At 49.7% G+C, this 17,760-nt stretch overlaps 1 protein-coding gene across 5 annotated transcripts in view; it reads right to left on the bottom strand.

The window, feature by feature from the left end:
- LOC140214085 (phosphatidylinositol 3-kinase regulatory subunit alpha-like) overlaps nt 1–17,760 on the bottom strand; it is a 186,292-nt gene that overhangs the window by 143,855 nt on the left and 24,677 nt on the right. Inside the window, exon 1 of one of the 5 annotated variants that reach the window (XM_072285369.1) lies at nt 4,156–4,290. The exons of the other annotated variants lie outside the window; for them this stretch is intronic. The gene's annotated coding sequence lies outside the window, so the exon portion shown is untranslated. Of the gene's footprint in view, nt 1–4,155; nt 4,291–17,760 lie in introns of those variants that run through there. 5 annotated transcript variants of the gene reach the window in all.

Here is a 17,760-nt window from a genome sequence, read left to right as displayed (position 1 = left end):
GCTGCGACTCCTCCTCTAGGGCTATCTGCCAATACCCCCTAGTCATATCTAGCACAGATATGTAGCTGGCACGCGCTACCTCGTACAACAACTCAGTCATATTCGACATAGGAAAGCTGTCAGGCTCTGTCACTGCATTTAATTTCCTGTAGTCAACACACATCCTTAATGAGCCGTCTTTCTTGGCTACACACACTACTGGGTGTACGAAGGAGCTCTCTACCGGATACACGAAGCCCCAGTCTTGCAGTTCAGCAACCTGTCGCTCAATCTCCTTGCGGAATGCCACTGGCACCCTGTACAGGTGTGCTTTCTCCCGTGTTGCATTTGGAAGCAGTGCAATTCTATGTGAACCTACCAAGCATTTACCTGGTCGTTGAGAGAATACCTCCTGAGCTTCTCCTAAAACTCTAAGTAGCTCGTCACACTGTCGCGCCGTTAATGTCTCATTCTCCACTTGGAACTGTACGTTTTCTTCCTTCACTGCAGGACAGGGGGCATGCGTTACTGCACCGAACTCTTCGTCCGATTCAAACACTACGCCTACATTATAGGATCTCGCCATGTATGGCCGCAGGCGATTCGCATGCACCCACTTCGTTCCCTCTTCAAACTGTACAACGTAACTGTTGTCCCGCTTCTTCTCCTTTATTACCGCTGGCCCTTTCCATTTTGGCTGCAGTTTGCCTATTTGACCACCATCCAACACTAGAACCTTATCACCTATGACAAATTGCTTTTCCCTCGCCCTCAAATTGTACTTCTCAGCGTACCTTCTTTGAATCGGCTCAGAATGTTCATTAACCTTAGCCGATGCTTCTGCCATCTTAGTCCTGAGATCCCTCAAGTACTGCGCCGCTGGCTTGTTCAACCCCGTAGGTAGTGTCCACTCTCCAGTCCATGTTTGCCGAAGGATGTCAAGCGGCCCACGCGGTGCTCGGCCAAACATCAATTCGAATGGCGAAATTCCTGTTATATCATGAGGCACTTCCCTATACGCCCATAACACGCACGGAACGTAGCGGTCCCAGTCCCCTTTGTGATCATGGACAACGTGTCGGAGCATTGCCTTAAAGGTGCCATTCCACCTTTCAACAATTCCGTTGCTTTGCGGGTGCTCTGGAGTGGAAAACCGCATCTTCACCCCTAACCGCTCCATGAGTTCCTGTGTTAACCTTGACACAAAGTTGGTGCCTTGATCACAGCAAATCAGTTCAGGCGTCCCGTACCGCGAGAACACTTCTATCAACGCCTGACACTTCACTTTCGCAGTGAGGCTCCTTAAGGGAATCACTTCCGCCCACCTTGTGCATAAATCCACCACACTCAAGGCATAGCGGTGCCCGCGCATCGATGCCGGGTCAAGTGGCCCTATACAGTCAATGTATACAACCTCAAAGGGTCGCTCAGGCCTCGTCAATGGGGTGATAGGCACGTTGTCTTTAAATGACGGTCGTGCAAATGTCTGGCAAGTATGACAAGTTCGACAGTGGCGCTTTACATCCGCAACTATAGTGGGCCAAAAGAATGCGCTCCTAAGCCTTTGCTTCGTCTTTTTCTGAGAGAAGTGGCCGCCACTGGGTCTATCATGCGCAAGCTCTAAAACTTCTTTCCTTTTTGATTCGGGCAACACTAATTGCCTGTGCAGTTGGCCGTTAATCCTCTCGTCATGAAAAAGCATACCATCTTGTACTTTCATTCCATGCGTACCGTCTGCTGCTTGCTTCCATGCTTCACACAGCGAGTTGTCCTCTTTCTGCTCGACCCTGAAGCTGGCAGCAGGAGATGCATCATCCGAACCCATAGCTTCGTTTCCAGCCAGGCCGACGGACGCAATCATAACATCCTCCTCCGCCTCTTCGTCGTCATCGAGCTCTGGACCCCCTTCTGGCCAGTCTACGAGTGCATTTTCTGTGGTGATAAACGCTTGCTCGAGAGTCGCTCTATCCTGCGCTTCTTCATCCAGCTCCATTTTCGCACTTTCCAGAAGTTCGTGTGCCTCTGGCGTTAACAATGCACCTATGCCTTTTGACAACACATCAGTGACTGCACACAGAATCAGCACCTGTTGGTGTCTGCATCCATCCTCTCCGGCTAGGGATAGTGGTAGATAAAGCAGGTCCGCGTCAACAACCTGACCAAATGCGCCCTTTAAGAGGAAGCTTTAGCTCGGGTGCTCCTATCTAAATACATGTAAAAAGAGAATTCGTTTTTCTCGGCAACCACAGCACCAAATTTGACGGGGTTTGTTGCATTTAAAAGAAAAACTTAAAATCTAGTGACTGTTGGTTTCGCATTTTCGATTTAGGTCGCCAACTTTTTATTAAAAATTGGCGAAAATCGCAAATTTTCAGAAAACGAAACTATCAAGTTTACAACTCTGTAACTCAGCAAGAATAGGTGATATCGCGATTCTGTGAATTGTACCTAATAGCACATCTAAAGCGGACAAATTTGACATCTTATACATGAATCTCCAAAAATTTATTAATATGTAATTATAACTTTTGCAGAACCCTCGTAAACAACGTAACAAACTCACGTAAGATGTAAAATGACAAATGAAATTTGTCCGCTTTGAATGATCTAATGGATGCCGTTTACAGAACCGCGATATCTGTTCTTGATGCAGAGCTATTAGTTTGTAAACTTCGTGCTTCTATTTTTTTCAAACTTCTGAAATTTTGTAAATCTCTTTAACAAAATTCAAGCCCTAAATCAAAATTCCGCTTCCAACAGTCACTAGAATTTAACTTTCCTTCTCAAAAGCAACAAATTTCATTAAAATCGGTCCAGGGGTTATCTCAGAAAAACGTTTTTGCGTTTTTACATGTATTTGAATAGGCCGCGTCGGAGTTGGGCCCGAGCTAAAGCTTCCTCTTAACTTAATTTTACCTGAACTCTTGCCCTTACAAGCCTCGGGTACCGTCTCTGTCCTCAACACAGTTATCTCTGCACCTGAATCGCGACAAGCCCTGACGGAATTCCCCCCAACTTCCAAATCGACCCAGTTTAACACCTCCGACGCGGCTTGGTGGTTTACCTTATCACACTGCTCCACCTGCGGCTGCAAACTGTCAGATACAATTATCCCCGCCCTCGCTACGATTTTGCTGTTCTCTTCCTCGGGCTGCACCTTCTCGAAACCGTGCCGCGGGTCTGGACAATTGCTGGCGTAGTGTCCAAATTTCTTGCATTGGAAGCATCGGATAGCTCCCGTTCGAAGTTTCTTGCCTGCATTCCCTGTTTGGCCACTCGTCCTCCCCACGCGTCTGTCTCCTTCACAAAGTGGCTTATCCGAACGCTCTCGGGTCCAGCCCACACGTCTGCTTTCCTCATATGTCTCGGCTAACTCGGCAATTTCGCTAGCAACAAGCCAGTGCGTGACTTCATTCTGCATTACGTATGTCCTTACTTGTTCTGATAATATTTGTTTAAACCTATCGGCGATAACCAAATCTTTTAGATCCTTCAAGGTTGTGACATCCCTACTCTTTAGGTAGTATGAGAACAAAGTTTCTAACCTGGTCGCCACCTGATGCCATGAGTCATCCTGTTCTTTCTTTACAGAAAGGAATAAGCGCCGATACTCATTAGGAGTCATATTGAGTTCCTTTAGAATTTTTTCTTTCAGTTCAGGGTATGGCATTACGCTACCGTCCGACTCGCTTGCTACAAATGCTCTCATCTTCTCATTCAGGAACGGCAGCAATATCACTCCACGAATATCCTCGGGGATTTGCAATGTTTCAAAGAGAGTGTCCACGCTTTTAAACCATGCGGGCACTGTGGGATCCGCCTCTGGCATTGGAGCAAGAACTGCCTTCAATTCTTTCGCATACTCCCCCAGCTTGATACCCGACAACTGCCTTTGTCCGCGCTGTGCATCCACCAGCGGCTGTAGCTGCATTTGAGCGAGCTTAATTTTTTCCATCTCTAGCATAAGTCTGAGCTTCTCAAGCTCAAACACTTCTTTTGTAAGCAATTGCTCACCCTGTCGAATGGGTACATTTTCCCCTTCTTGACCAGCCCCTGCGGCAGCCATGTCGCTCTCCGCCATCGTGAGATGTCCTACAATCTTCCCTTTAACTCGAGAATATCACTTAGGCGCTAGCCCGACAAGGTGGACCAAGAGACAACAGAAAAGTGCCCTACCTTGACCATTCCTGTCTCCGCCGCCTGGACTGCCTCTCCGGGGTGTTGGCCCTCCTGGGTGCTCCTGACAGCTCTCTGTCGCAGCAACCGCTGATAGTTGTCCGGTGCGAAACTATTCCGCAAACTTCCAGTTCCTTTTTCCAGGCTGCTCACTGCTCTCGAACTCCACGTCGCCACCGTCGCTATGCCGCCCTCGACATCACCTGCGCTCCTGCGGTTCTCCCCGTCAGCCTTGCCGACACGAACTCCGCGTCGCTGCGTCGCTGTGCCACCTGTGACGTCACCTGCGCTCCCGCGGTTCACCCCGTCAGCCTTGCCGACTCGAACTACGCGGCGCTGCGTCGCTGTGGAACACTTGACGTCTTCTGCGCTCCTGCGATTCACCCTGTCAGTCTTGCTGACTCGAACTCAGCTGCGCTACGTCGCTATTCCACCTGTGGCATCTCCGGCATTACTGTGGTGTGCGTCTCTGAGATTCCTGCAGCTCCGCTCAGCAACAATGAGCCTGCTGCAGACTGTGCAGCTTGCAGCCTTGCTCGTAGCTTTCTGCGCCGTCCTTCCGACGCTGATGTCGTGTCCTTTCTTGGGGCTTCCAAATGCTCCCCCGCCTGCTTGCTCTTCGCCCAAGCACCCAACACGTCACTTGCCTTCAGTAGAAAGACGTCGCGATCCTGCCGACTGCGCCAGTTGAAGTTCGCCTCGATGTCAGTGAGGGAAACTTGAAGATGTTGTGGATGTCGCGAAGTCACATTACAGTAGGCAAGCCAGTGACGCTGATTGCAATGAGGTTAACTGTTTATTAAGATAGAATATGCAAGCGATAGAAAGGAAAGTATTTACACGGACATCAAACTACGAGTGAAAGGTTAGAATTTTGGTCTTCTTTCTTAGCCGAATCTCCACCGAATCCCTTCCAACGGCCCCGCACGTACATAAAAGCCTCCCCAGCAACCCCCTCGCCCCATCGTTCGTCCAATCACACTGCGGTGCGCGCAGTGTACACACAACGGGGCTCCAAGGTGACACTATCGGGAGTTCCAATACGTCCAGGCCGACACACTTCCCCGAAGACACACTTCCCCGAAGAAAGCACTTCCACGCTCCGTTGGGGCATCTGGACAGTTTGCGAATGTCTCGGCCTAGAGCGGTTCAGCGACGAGGGGTTGACTTCAAGGCCAGGGCACTGCTTCCGCGAACCGACTGGCGGAAGCCCGACACACAGTCACCCCGCTTACGCGCTCTTCGTAGACCGCGGGTCCCCCACCCCCGATGGCTATAAATCGCCGCCGTCTTGGTGTCGAACCACGCGTCTCTTTTGACCACCCCGCGCGACCCTTGCATGCAGCCGTCCGCACAAACAACGCCGAACTCCACTGTTGGTGTTTGAGGTCTCTAACCTCCTGTGTGAGTTTAGTTAGGAGATCGCGTAGGATGGCGTTCTCGCGCTTAAGCTGAGCTATTTCTGGGTTATCTGGTGAAAGAGGAGGGGAGGTGGCTTGTGTGTTGGTGATCTTACGACCCTCTCGCGAGGTGCCCTTGAGGGCCTCTCCGAAGCTCACCTTGTTGTTGGTAGACGTGATGCGTGAAGCCGATGCAGACCGGGATCTTGAGCGTTTCTTGGATCGAGATGGAGTTCTGGAGCGGGAACAGCTCCCCCTTGACGGTGTGCGGGAGCGTGGCCTGGTTCTAGTGTTGAAGGTGGAGGGGCCGGCTTGTTTATAGGTTGCTTGGCTGGTTGCTCGTCGTTCGCCGATACGTTTGCGGATGACGTATGGGGTTTTATAACGAGCAGCACAGCTTTTGTCCGCGGTGAGATGGGGACAACCACAGAGCGAGCACTTAGGGCTACAGTTGTGGTAGGGGGGGAGAGGAGTTTGCGGACACCACAGCCCCGGCATATCTTATTTGGGTAGGGACAAACGTCCATACGGTGTCCGAGGCGGCCACACTGGTAACAAATGTCAATTTGCTTCCGATATAGCGAACATGGGGGTAACGTGGAGCCGTAGCGGACCTGATAAGGCACATGCAGTCCGCCAAAAGCGATGATCACTGTTGTAGTAGAGGCGGTGCGCTTGGCTGCCAAGGCTGTCGGGTTTCGGGCAGTGACAATTTTGTTGTGGATCTGCTGGGGGGTCTCCGTGAGTGGGATCCCACGGATGACCCCCTTCGTCCTGTGCTCAGCTGCGGTTTCGTAGGCATTCACCTCATGGGTGACGCCGTTCACTTGGATAGAGCGCCGTTGCCGGAATTTGAAACCGCTAGCCGGTGGGATGACGGTTGCGTCCTCGGCCTCGTAAGTGGATAGAGCGGATGCGAGCGTACCGATCTGCATGGTTCCGGTGAGGTGTGCTGACGACAATGAAGTGTTGCGTATTCGGGTAGACGGTGTCCTATAAGCTTTCTTCGTCCGCGAGTTTGGCTGCTTCGAGAATGGCTGCGGTCACCATGGGACTGCCGATCTTGGCTATATGAAGGGCGCCCTTGGGGAAGATGACAACCTTGATATCCTCCGTCGGAAGCGGCGGCATGCGGCCCGCCTTCAAAACTTGAGCTTTAACGGGCTGCCTCGGCCGAGAGCGGGGCCAGTTACATGGGGTTTCAGATGATTCATCGGTCAAGCTCGAGTTATCCGTGCCGCGTTTTGAGCGGCGGGATCGGACAGAGCCAGCCAGACTGGGCGGTCACTTCTCCTGGCGAAATATCCTGGTCGGCGACCTGGATCTCCATAGCGAAGACAGAGGTTCGGGCTCACACTGGTGGGAGATGTAAACGGTGTGCGCCGACGCGCGACACGCCGCCGAGACGCAGCCGGCGCAGTCGGAGGCCTAACGGCCGACGAGCTAGGATTAGCGCGGCGCCGACGTGGCGGGTGGACAAAAGGTGCGGTTCCCAGGAAAATGGAAAGTCTCACCTGAAGACGAGGTGTCCACAGAGTCCGCAGAACTTCAAGAATGGTTTGGTGAAAACTTTAGGTCGCTAATCACAGAAAAAATCTGCGAAAACATTTGAGAAAGCCGGAGCCGACATGAAAACGTCCGCACTCCTCGGCCTCTTCTTCCTCCCAGACATGGCGAGACTGCCAATTTTTTCCCCTTGCCTGAATCAAGTTGGCAGACTTACAGGCTGCCCCGAAACGGGGCGTTTATTTTGAACCAATAGCTAGGAATTTGTTAGCAGAACCGATTAGCATCAGTGCGTTCTCGGGAACTGGTGCGCCTCTGCGCAACAGCCACGACTCTGTAAGGACACTGTGGCGAAGACCAGCGCAATTTAGCAGGATGCGTTGTTGGGCAAGTTGGTTCATTGTATTTGGAAAGGTGTTTCCCTCGAATAAACCTCAGTTGTTAGTTTGCGCCTATCTTCTTCCTTGTGATCGTCTACAAAGCACATCCAATCTTTCCAAAAAGCACCGCAAGGCCGAGAGGTGGCGCCACCGGACAGAGCTACATCATCATCACGGATACGGAAGGGTGGGGAAGCCGAGGCGAAGCAATAAAGGGTTGTACTTGTTCGAGACGTGGTGTGCACGCTTCCTTCTTGAGAAGTGGGGGCTCGTCCAGGATTGGAAATGGATAGCGTGAACGTTCCAGAGGAAGTAGTGTAGTACTTCGTCAATCAGACAGACGGTTCGCCCATCCAGCGGGAACAGGTCGCCTCCCTGCTGCGGCAACGAGTGATGACCGTGACTACCGCGCCGGTAGGCCTAGGGGTGCCGGTGGCTGCAGCCGCCTGCCGCGACTTGCACGCCATACGTGACAACAGAGCCGCCGAAGTTCTCGGGATTCAGCAACCTACAGTCGCCGGAGGTGTTCCTCGAACGTTTAGAAAACTTTTGCCTCGTGTCTGGTATTGACTCTGCCAGAAGGCTTAGTAACGTGGTGCCGGCCGCCTTGGAGGGCAGCGCTAAGCTGTGGTGGCGCTTTGTAGGCGTTTTCGCCACGTGGGAAGAGTTCACACATGCGTTCCGCGTGGAGTTCACTTCAATAACGCACCCAACACCCAGGGAACCTGAAGGAGTTCAATTACGCATATTACGACCGCATCGGTGAAACCGTACCAGAAGAGGGAAAGGTCCAGCGGGTTCTCCGCCAAATACACCCGCACTTGCAAGATCTCGCAGAAGGGTCAACCTTTACAACATTGAGGGAGCTCGCGACGGAGCCGGATGGCTTGATGGAAAGAGCGTGGCAGCGATGGCACTACAAACCACCACCACAACCAACAAATCAGGTCGCAAGAGATTTGGCATTCCAACCACACAGGGCAGTCGCTAACGCTTTCGGACCGCGGTCCATCTCGGCGACTGCCACCGTGGGCACCACTACGTCAGCCACAATGTCTCCGGCGTACCACTGGCCACTACACCCCGCAGCAGTCCAACCGTCCTACCTCCGTGATCAAATTCATACCGCTCTTACCGTCCCTACGCTGACGCAGCCGATCGCCCATACCTCGCCACCGGCCGCTCGTTGGCAGCGGCCCAACACGCGACAAGTCCGCTGCCAGCGCTGCGGAGGGATGGGCCATGTTGCCCGCCAATGCGCCACGGGTAGGCAAAATGCGACGCCCAGGTGTTTTCAGTGCCATCAACTGGGGCACGTGCCAGCCGAATGCAGAGAGAATCGGTACTCGGGAAACATGCATTCGTAGATGCTACGCCGGCAGGCATCTACGACAGCGCGCCTCAGGTTGCGGCCACGTACTGCTGGCAGAAAGGAACCCCTTCTCGACATCCCTATCGGAGCAACGACATTTCAGGCGCTCGTGGACACGGGATCCAGCGTTAGCCTTCTGGGACAAGCGACGGCGGCCGCTGAAGCCATACCAGCCAGTCACAAAAGAGAGGTACGCACGCTCCCCCTGGCCACAGGCCGTGGTAAACCTCCCTGACCTCAACCAGCTCTTTGTGGTGGAACCAGATGCCAGTGGTATCGGAATAGCTGCTGTGCTACTTCAGGCAAGCCCTGAGGAACTCAGACCCGTGTCGTTTATAAACAGGGTGCTCACCAAGGCAGAAAAACAGTACTCTGTTCAGGAATGGGAGTGGCCTTGGCAGTGGTCTGGGCAGTCGATAAATTCAGGCCTTACGTCGAATTCACGGAATTCGAAATCCGTTGTGACCATTCTTCTCTAGCTCTCATGGATTTTTCAGACAAATCAAGCCTCATCAAGGGTCAGGTGGCGGGTCCTTAGGCTGCAAGGTTTTAACTGCAAGATCAAACACAGAAGGGGACTTGCCAACATTCCAGAAGATGCCCTTAGCAGAGCCCCCTTGAACTATCCAGACAACCCAAGCCAGACTCTACCCGAAACTCTGTTCCCGATTATCGTTCAAGACCCTGAGCAACACATTACGTTCGAGACAGTTGCCCCCTTGTCTATCACAGACGATGTGACTCTCCTCAAAAATATAGAATGCCTGATTTGAGAAATGTCGTGATCCACTGTTCCCCAAGTTGAAAAGTGTCATGCAAGGTACAACGCTCCCAGAGAACGACCCACAATCACGCCTAATCAAGGACTTAGCTGCTTCGACAGAACTGGAGTCACTGGGTTGCTCGTTCAGCACAGCGGCAACCGAAAGGTGCCTTAATTGGCTACCAGAGCGCTTGCGGACTATGGTGCTGAACATGGCGCATGACCACCCCACCAGTGCACATGTGGTTTTAAAAACATTGGAGCGTGTTTCTTCGCGTTTCGTATGGCTGCGTATGCGAGCAGATGTATCTAAATATGTCAGACGCTGCAAAGTTTGCCAGCGCTCCAAGGCAAATCGCCAAAAGCCAGCGGGCCTTATGAGCAGCCAGTGGGCCACTACACCGATGGAGGAACTTAGTGTAGATGTCATTGGACCGTTACCATTCACACCACGGCACCACCAGTACCTGCTGGTGGTGGTTGACAAGTTCACTGAATTGTTTCCTCTAAGAGCCGCTACCAGCCAAAACATTGTTGACTGTATGCGGCAAGCCTTCTCTCGGCATGGAGTACCAGTAGAAATTTCCAGCGACAACGGGCGCCCATTTGTCAGTACGCTTTGGCAGGGCCTCCTGAAGCAATGGGGCATAAAAGACCGTCATACCGTGCCTTACCGCGCCGCTAAACAAATGGTAGAACGCCATAACGGTACAGTTAAGGAATGCCACCGGGCCTACTCCGCAAACCATAGGGAGTGGGTCTCTCGCATCCCCGAAATTGCCTTTGCTCTCCGCACCGCAGTGTGTTGTGACAGGCTACGCGCCTGCCTTCTTGTGTTATGGTCGAGAGCTGCGCACTCCACGGGAACCACCTGGCACCAAGGACAACGTTGAATCGCCTGCTGCGGCTTACCATGCCTTTTCCGAAGTTCGCCAGTGCCTTGCCCAGGCCTTCGAATTTACTCACAGACAGCAAAGTGCCGCTCAGGCGAAACAAAAGGCATATTACGACCACCACAGGCGGCCAGTTACCCTGAAACCAGGCGACCTTGTTTTCCTGGACAGCCATACTTTAAGTAATGCAGCAACAGGCGTGTCATCGAAGCTGCAACAAGACGTTCAGGTCCTTATAGGATTACAAAGAATGCCGGTGCTAATGACTTCATCCCGAGACCCAACGACAGGGCGCCGTCCCGGGATAGCCCATGCTGACCAGCTGACAGCGTATTATGAACCCCGACTGGACATGCCCGCGACGGGTTTACGTTCTACGGTGGGGATACGTGTAAGGACTGTGTGGCGAAGACAACCACCGCAAGGCCGAAAGATGGCGCCATCGGACAGAGCGACATCATCATCACGGATACGGAGAGGTGGGGAGGCCGAGGCGAGGCAATAAACTTACTTACTTGTTCGAGACGTGGTGTACACGCTTCCTTCCTGACAACTCTCTAGCAGCACAATTATTCGGAATGAGTCCCCACTTACATCGGCCCCTCACCTTCGAGAATTCAAGTGTTGCTATGCCTTACGTTCGAAAGGAAACGGCTATTGGATATTTTTAATAGTGGATTCTGAATACCAAACGCCATTCCACTGGACTATTATTTTTATCATTCATTTCGCCTGCTGGCACGCTGAAAGAGATCGCCAGACAAGCCACGGTGATTACATGGTAAAGACTTCCCAGTCTCCACGATTCAGTCGGAGTACATGGGCAATATCTTTTTCGTAGCAGTGTTGTTCATATTAAAGGAGTACTGACACAAAAAAAAAAAATCCACGTGGCTTTTCTGCTTTAATAAGTAGTTAATGACCCAGTAATCACGGCACGAAACCTCATTTACTTCAGAGCGTGACAGGTAATTATTTGCAGTCTTTTTTGTAGCGACCAGTCGAAGTTTCGGTTCCAGAGAGCAACGAGACGGGACAAACGGGAATGTAAACAAAGTGGTCACCTGCTGTTCGCAAAAAGCCATGACGTATGCTCTGACGCGCAGCCAGCGTGCGCGACCAACTTGCTGAATATTGTCGTGCGACTGCCGCATCGGTCGGACGACCGCAGCCAATGACAGCGCCGGTAGCGTGAACGTCATGGCCACGTGGTAGACCCGGCGGGGTGGAGCCGGCGAGCGGGCACCTCGCCGCTCCGATAGGGTGAGCCACCCTAGCTCCGACTGGTTTTTTTTCTCTCCCTGGTCGAAACGCGGCCCTCTTTCGCCGCTGACGGCGGCATATAAATGGGCTACAATTTGTTTCTGACACGAAATAACTTCTAGAATAAAGTGACCTCGAAAGAGTGCGAGTTATAAAACGTTGGGCGAAATAGTAAATCGTTGGCGTGATTTCTACTCGGACGCGGTAAGCGCAGACGCGCCAGCAATCGTCTGTATATGAAGCGGCTCGCCTGACTGGCCTGTTTACTCATCGCTACTAACGGCACCGGGAAAACTAACCGTATTTTCACTTAAGAGAAACATACATGTTCATGCATTGATTGTGCTGACAAATTTAGGCGCTTTATTACGAGCTGCGGACGCATCGCAAGGACCGTCGGCCCCGGATACACGGCCGGCGAGCTATAGGCCTACATCGTCTCCCAGCGATCGCAAGCTCGCCTGGCATGCTCGTTCGCTTCTGTCGGCGCCAATGAAATCAAATGTGCTGCAGTTTAAGCGTGACATAACTGTGTACACGTTGTGCCGACTAACATAGGCGCTTCGTTATACCAGCTGGAAGCGATCGTGCCACAAGCGCAACCGGTGTCGGATTCGATGACCCAGCGAGCTATGCCTGCCGGCTCCTGGCCATCGGCGGCTGTCAACGGATCCGATATACTGCTAACGCGGCCTTGCGGAAACACGTCTACAGAGCTCGCGTAGGCGTGTTTATATTGTCATCGTTTGTTTCAAACAAGATAGCTGTGCAAATGCGGTTGCTTTCACTTTCTGTTCGAAGTTACACAGCATTCCCAACTTCCACGCAGGGACGTCGGTTCTGGGCGGAGCTACCCGCCGCTCGCTCATTCGTATCACGTGTCCCGAATCGCCGCATGCGGCAAGTCGCGCACGACGCGCCGTACGACAGATCGCACGGAAAATCGCCCCATGTGTCTCGCGCTTTAGTCGTCGCCAATCACTTCGCGACTGAGATATTGCGGCCGGCGATGGCGAGGACGAACCTCAACAAAACCCTTGCATCGGCCACGATCAATGGTAAGACACAACAAATCGGCGTTGAACGTTGTGGTAGCACAGTCAAGCTGATAGTGTGGGAAATATCCGACGGACACGACAAAAACTGCAGTTGCAGCGACACGGAGAGCGTCCCACTACAACAGCTAGAACCAACAGCAGAGAAGAGCACATGTAAGCCGCATGACAGCCAACGAAAATTCGTGACGTAGCCACATGACGTAGTGTTTTCTTGGCTATTTACCAGCGCCTCCTGCTGTATTTACAATCCCGGTTGATGTCAATGTCGCGAGGTGCTGTTTTGCGGTTGGCTGCGCGCCCGTACTTCAAAATTGATTTTAATAATGTTCTAAGCGATATTCGCCGCTGATATTTTATAGACAATGTGTGTGTGACAAACTAAATCGATCTCACAAGTTATCGCGACTTCAAATTTTTGTGTCAGTACTCCTTTAACGTCCAATAATTCAAATAACTTTATTGAGTGCCCGCCATTTGATGGCGAGTCCGATTGCTTGCTTGCAGATTTTTCTGATTAAGCAGTCCAATTTGTATTTTTCTGACGAGTACCATCGTAGGTACGATGCCACGTATACTATTCTGCTTATTACAAACGCTTGGACTAGTCTAAGCAGATTGCTTTCTTTCCTTCCACTATGTTTGTTGGCTATTCGTTTATGTAGCCGCATGACTTAAGATGTTATATTGTCTAATTTACGTATGGTCTCTCCATTGTAGCCGTTTCAATGATGAGGCCCAATACGCTGATCTTGTGAACCTTGGGTATGGGCATACCATCTGCCGTAGTTAGGTGAATTTCCGGATTGTTTCGTGCGTTCCTCGTAGTTGCGTGGTTTTCGGCCACGTCGCGATGGTACATAAATGAGTTCAGATTTCTCTGCCGAGCACGCCAGTCTGGTTCCTGCTAGGTATTGTTCAACTCCTTCTTTTACACGTTGTAATGTGTTTTCAACCTGTCCATCGTTGCCATCGCTCACCCAGAGGGTGATATCGTCAGCGTAGATGGTATGGTTGATGCCATCATTTTCCTGTAGCTTTGCTGGTAATCCGATAAGAGCCAGATTAAACAGCATCGGCGATATTACTGAACCTTGGGGCGTATATTAATGTGTGCTTTTCTGTTAGTAAGGAAGTCTCGTATATAACTGCATACTCGCTGGTCTAAGCCTGCCTAGCTCATTTATTCTGTTTAATATTGTTTCGTGGGTAAAACTGTCAAAAGCTTTCTTTAGATCCAGTCCGAGGATAGCTTGGGTGTTCCAACTTGTGTTATCTATAATTCGATGCTTAAGCTGGAGCATTGCATCCTGTGTAGACAAATTTCATCGGAAGCCCAACATTGCAGGCGGGAGAAGGTCGTTATCTTCGAGATAGTGGGTCAGTCTCGTTAGGACAACGTTCTCCACGAGTTTGCCCACACAGGACGTGAGTGAAATGGGTCTCAGGTTCTCCAACTGTAGCCGCTTGCCTGGTTTATGTATTAGAATAAGCTGGGCCGTTTTCATTGTTGTGATATTGTACCGGATTGCTAGCATTCGTTTATATACTTGGCAAGATGTTCTAGAGCGGCATCATCGAGATTTCGGATTGTCTTGTCTATTATTCCGTCCAGTCCCGGCGCGAATGTAGTGCTAAGTAGAGTTGCTCTCAATTCCGCTTCGCTAATCTCTTCGTCTAATTGTGTTTTTGGCACCTGTGTAATCCGGGTGAATTGCTGGCTTAACCTTGCGACTATCTCATCAATAAAGGCTTCTTCAGTTTTGTCATATGCATGCAAGATTTTGTTGATGTTTCGTCTGTACGTGGCTATAATTGTAGATTCCTTTTCTCAGAAAGTCTGTTGGTTCACCTGGGGGCTGGTGCAGCTTTTAAAAGAAACATGCTTACTTCGGTATGGACTTCTTTTCTTCAGCCAGTGCATCTAGTATATATATATTTTTTCTTTTAAATATACGTCGCGGATATGTATGTCTATGCACACTTAGATTTACCTACAAGTGCATTGGTCATCTGCATCTCTTCACGCCACACAGTTAATAAACCTCGTTTACTTCACAATAATACTGTTATATATGATCATTGTCCCTGATCAATCTTCCACCAACAAGAAGCGCGCGTAGAATGACACGATATCAATAAAACTGTCTTCCGTATCTTCATGTTGCAGATAGGCGGCTTATAGCTGTGGCAAAAATTACGTGTTACCTTTACAAAACAGTGTTAAAAATAGCCGTTCACCTGGCTAAAACTATAATTGCTACCGACCGACAAGAGTCGGGGGCGCACCAAAGCAAGTAAAACCATAAAAAATGTTACTGCACAGAATTTCTTACGCTTTCTGCGAGAAAAACTGGGCGTCCGCCAGCGTCCGCGCCACGGACGCGCGCTCGCTAGCAGACGACGCATGAGATTATTTCAGCATCTCCGACTTCTCGCTTTGCGTTCTTTGTTGCTCAGCCTACAGGCCGCATATTTGCTGGTAAGCTTCCCAATTCTTTTTCTCCACTGTGAATCATTGTTTTTCCTGTACAGATACCTTAACACTCTCCCAGCCCATTTACTTTCTTCCATATTCATCAGTCGTTCTTCAAAATCAATTTTACTGCGGACTTCCCTCACTTCAAAACTAGTCCAGCCCATATCACTCTGCACAGCTTCATTTCTAGTCTTCCTGTGAGTGACCAATGCGAGGTGTCCCACTGACCTTTGGTCCAATCGAGTAGTGCTTGTACCCCTGATTTCAAGCAAACAACCGCATTTCCAAAAGTAAGTCGTGCAACCATTACACCTTTCCACATACCCCGGAGCACCTCGTACCTATTGTATCCCCATAGCGCTCTGCGCTTCATTATGGCTGCATTTTTCTTCCCCTTTACTCTTATTTTTTCCTGTTTCCATACATCTATTCCCTTCGTTTATCCATATACCAGGGCATTTATATTATCTTACCCGAGGTACTTCCTGGCCCTGTATTGCCACTGTCTGTTCACTGTTTTCATCGAATGCCATAACACCTGATTTTCTAACACTAAATTTCAAACATAAATTCTTGCCTTCCTGTCCACAGATATTAGCCAGACGTTGCAAATCACTTTGCTTGTTAGCTAGCAACATAATGTCGTCCGCATAAAATAAACCTGGAAGCTGCTGCTCTACTACTGCAGATGCCTGTTTGTGTGAGAGATTAAACCCGATACTACTTCCTTCTAGCGCCCTCGCCATCCTCACCATGTACACCCTAAACAGCAGTGGGGATAAAGGGCACTCCTGCCTCAGTCCCTTGTTGATATCAACTTTCTCCTCGCTCCTCATCCCTGCCCATTCAACGAAAACAGCATTTTCTAGGTAAATCTCTCTCAAAAGCTGTAGACACTCATCACCTAAGCCTTCCCCTTCCAGAATATCGCACAAAACCTGGACCTGCATTGACCTGCATTTGCTGCAAGATGCTCGAACATATAATTGCTTCTCATATTTATAATCACCTAGAGTCCAATAATTTCTTTTTTCGCCATCAACATGGTTTCAGGAAAGGATTATCATGTGAGACACAGTTACTCGAATTCACGACTGACCTGCACCTTAACATGAACAATAACCAGCAAACCGATTGCATTTTCCTTGACTTTTCCAAAGCATTTGATCGTGTAGCTCATTGTCGCCTTATTGCAAATTTAACTGCACTTCGAATTGACTCCTTCACTTTAACATGGCTTCGTAATTTTCTTTCGAATCGTCAACAGTACACAGTAGTTAATAATATTGCTTCGTCTCCTACTCACGTTACTTCTGGTGTGCCTCAGGGCAGTGTTTTGGGCCCTTTACTCTTCCTAATTTACATAAATGATTTGCCACTTAATGTTTCTTCTCGCTTACGTATTTTTCGCTGAAGACTGCATTACTTATAGATCAATTAACAGTACTGACGACCACCTGGCCCTTCAAAATGACCTTAGCCTAATTCATAACTGGTGTAACACCTGGTTAATGGCTTTAAATGTATCAAAATGTCAGGTAATTTCTTTTAGTCGTGAGCGTGACAACTCACATTTTTTATACATCAATAATAAAGAATTGTTACATACAGTATCGTATAAATATTTGGGTGTTCACCCAACCGAGAACCTCTCCTGGACAAACCACATTGCAGCCGTTTGCGCAAAAACTTCAAGGACATTAGGTTACCTACGTCGTAATCTGGGTAATTCACCTTCCAACATCTGCAAATTGGCCTATCAGACATTTGTTCGTTCACAGGTCGAGTATGCATCATCCATTTGGTCCCCACATCCTACATACTTAATCGACATGCTTGAATCAGTCCAGAACCGAGCTGCCCGTTTCATTTCGTGTAATTATAGCCATCACTCCAGCGTAACGCAGATGAAACTAGATCATTCCATACAGCCTTTAGTTCTTCGCCGTAATATCGCTCTGTTTTCCTTGTTTCACAAATATGTTTATAATGCCACACAATCCACACTGCATATCCAGATCGCCTCGAACGCGTCTCGCCGATTAAATAACCACTTAAGTTTTGCGCGCATGTACGGTACGACCCATGCTTTTAACTTTTACGCACTCCCTACGGCCATTCGCTTGTGGAACAATCTGCCTGATCACATTGCTTCCGAGTCAGATCAGGAAAAATTTCGTCATCTCCTGCACGAGCATTTTTCATAATAGCACTTACAAATCACTTTATCTTGTTTCTTACACTTGACAATGTGCTTCGAACTTCTTGATATTGATGCATTGCTATCTCGCTCTTATCAATTGCTATGTTATGCTGCGTCACGTGTTCACTTGTATGCCCAGTATATATTATTGCTTTTTTTGCGTCCTTTTCCCTAAATATCCCTTCAAGAATTGTACTCCCTGATATGTTCATTTTTCGTGTATCTTACTTTCTAGTATTACTGCATTACGTTAAGTTTTACTCGTGTTATTTTCTTAAGTGTACCTTTGTG

The sequence above is a fragment of the Dermacentor andersoni genome, chromosome 11, assembly GCF_023375885.2.
Source record: "Dermacentor andersoni chromosome 11, qqDerAnde1_hic_scaffold, whole genome shotgun sequence".
Classification (NCBI taxonomy): domain Eukaryota; kingdom Metazoa; phylum Arthropoda; class Arachnida; order Ixodida; family Ixodidae; genus Dermacentor; species Dermacentor andersoni.
This window is presented reverse-complemented; position numbering and strand designations above follow the sequence as displayed.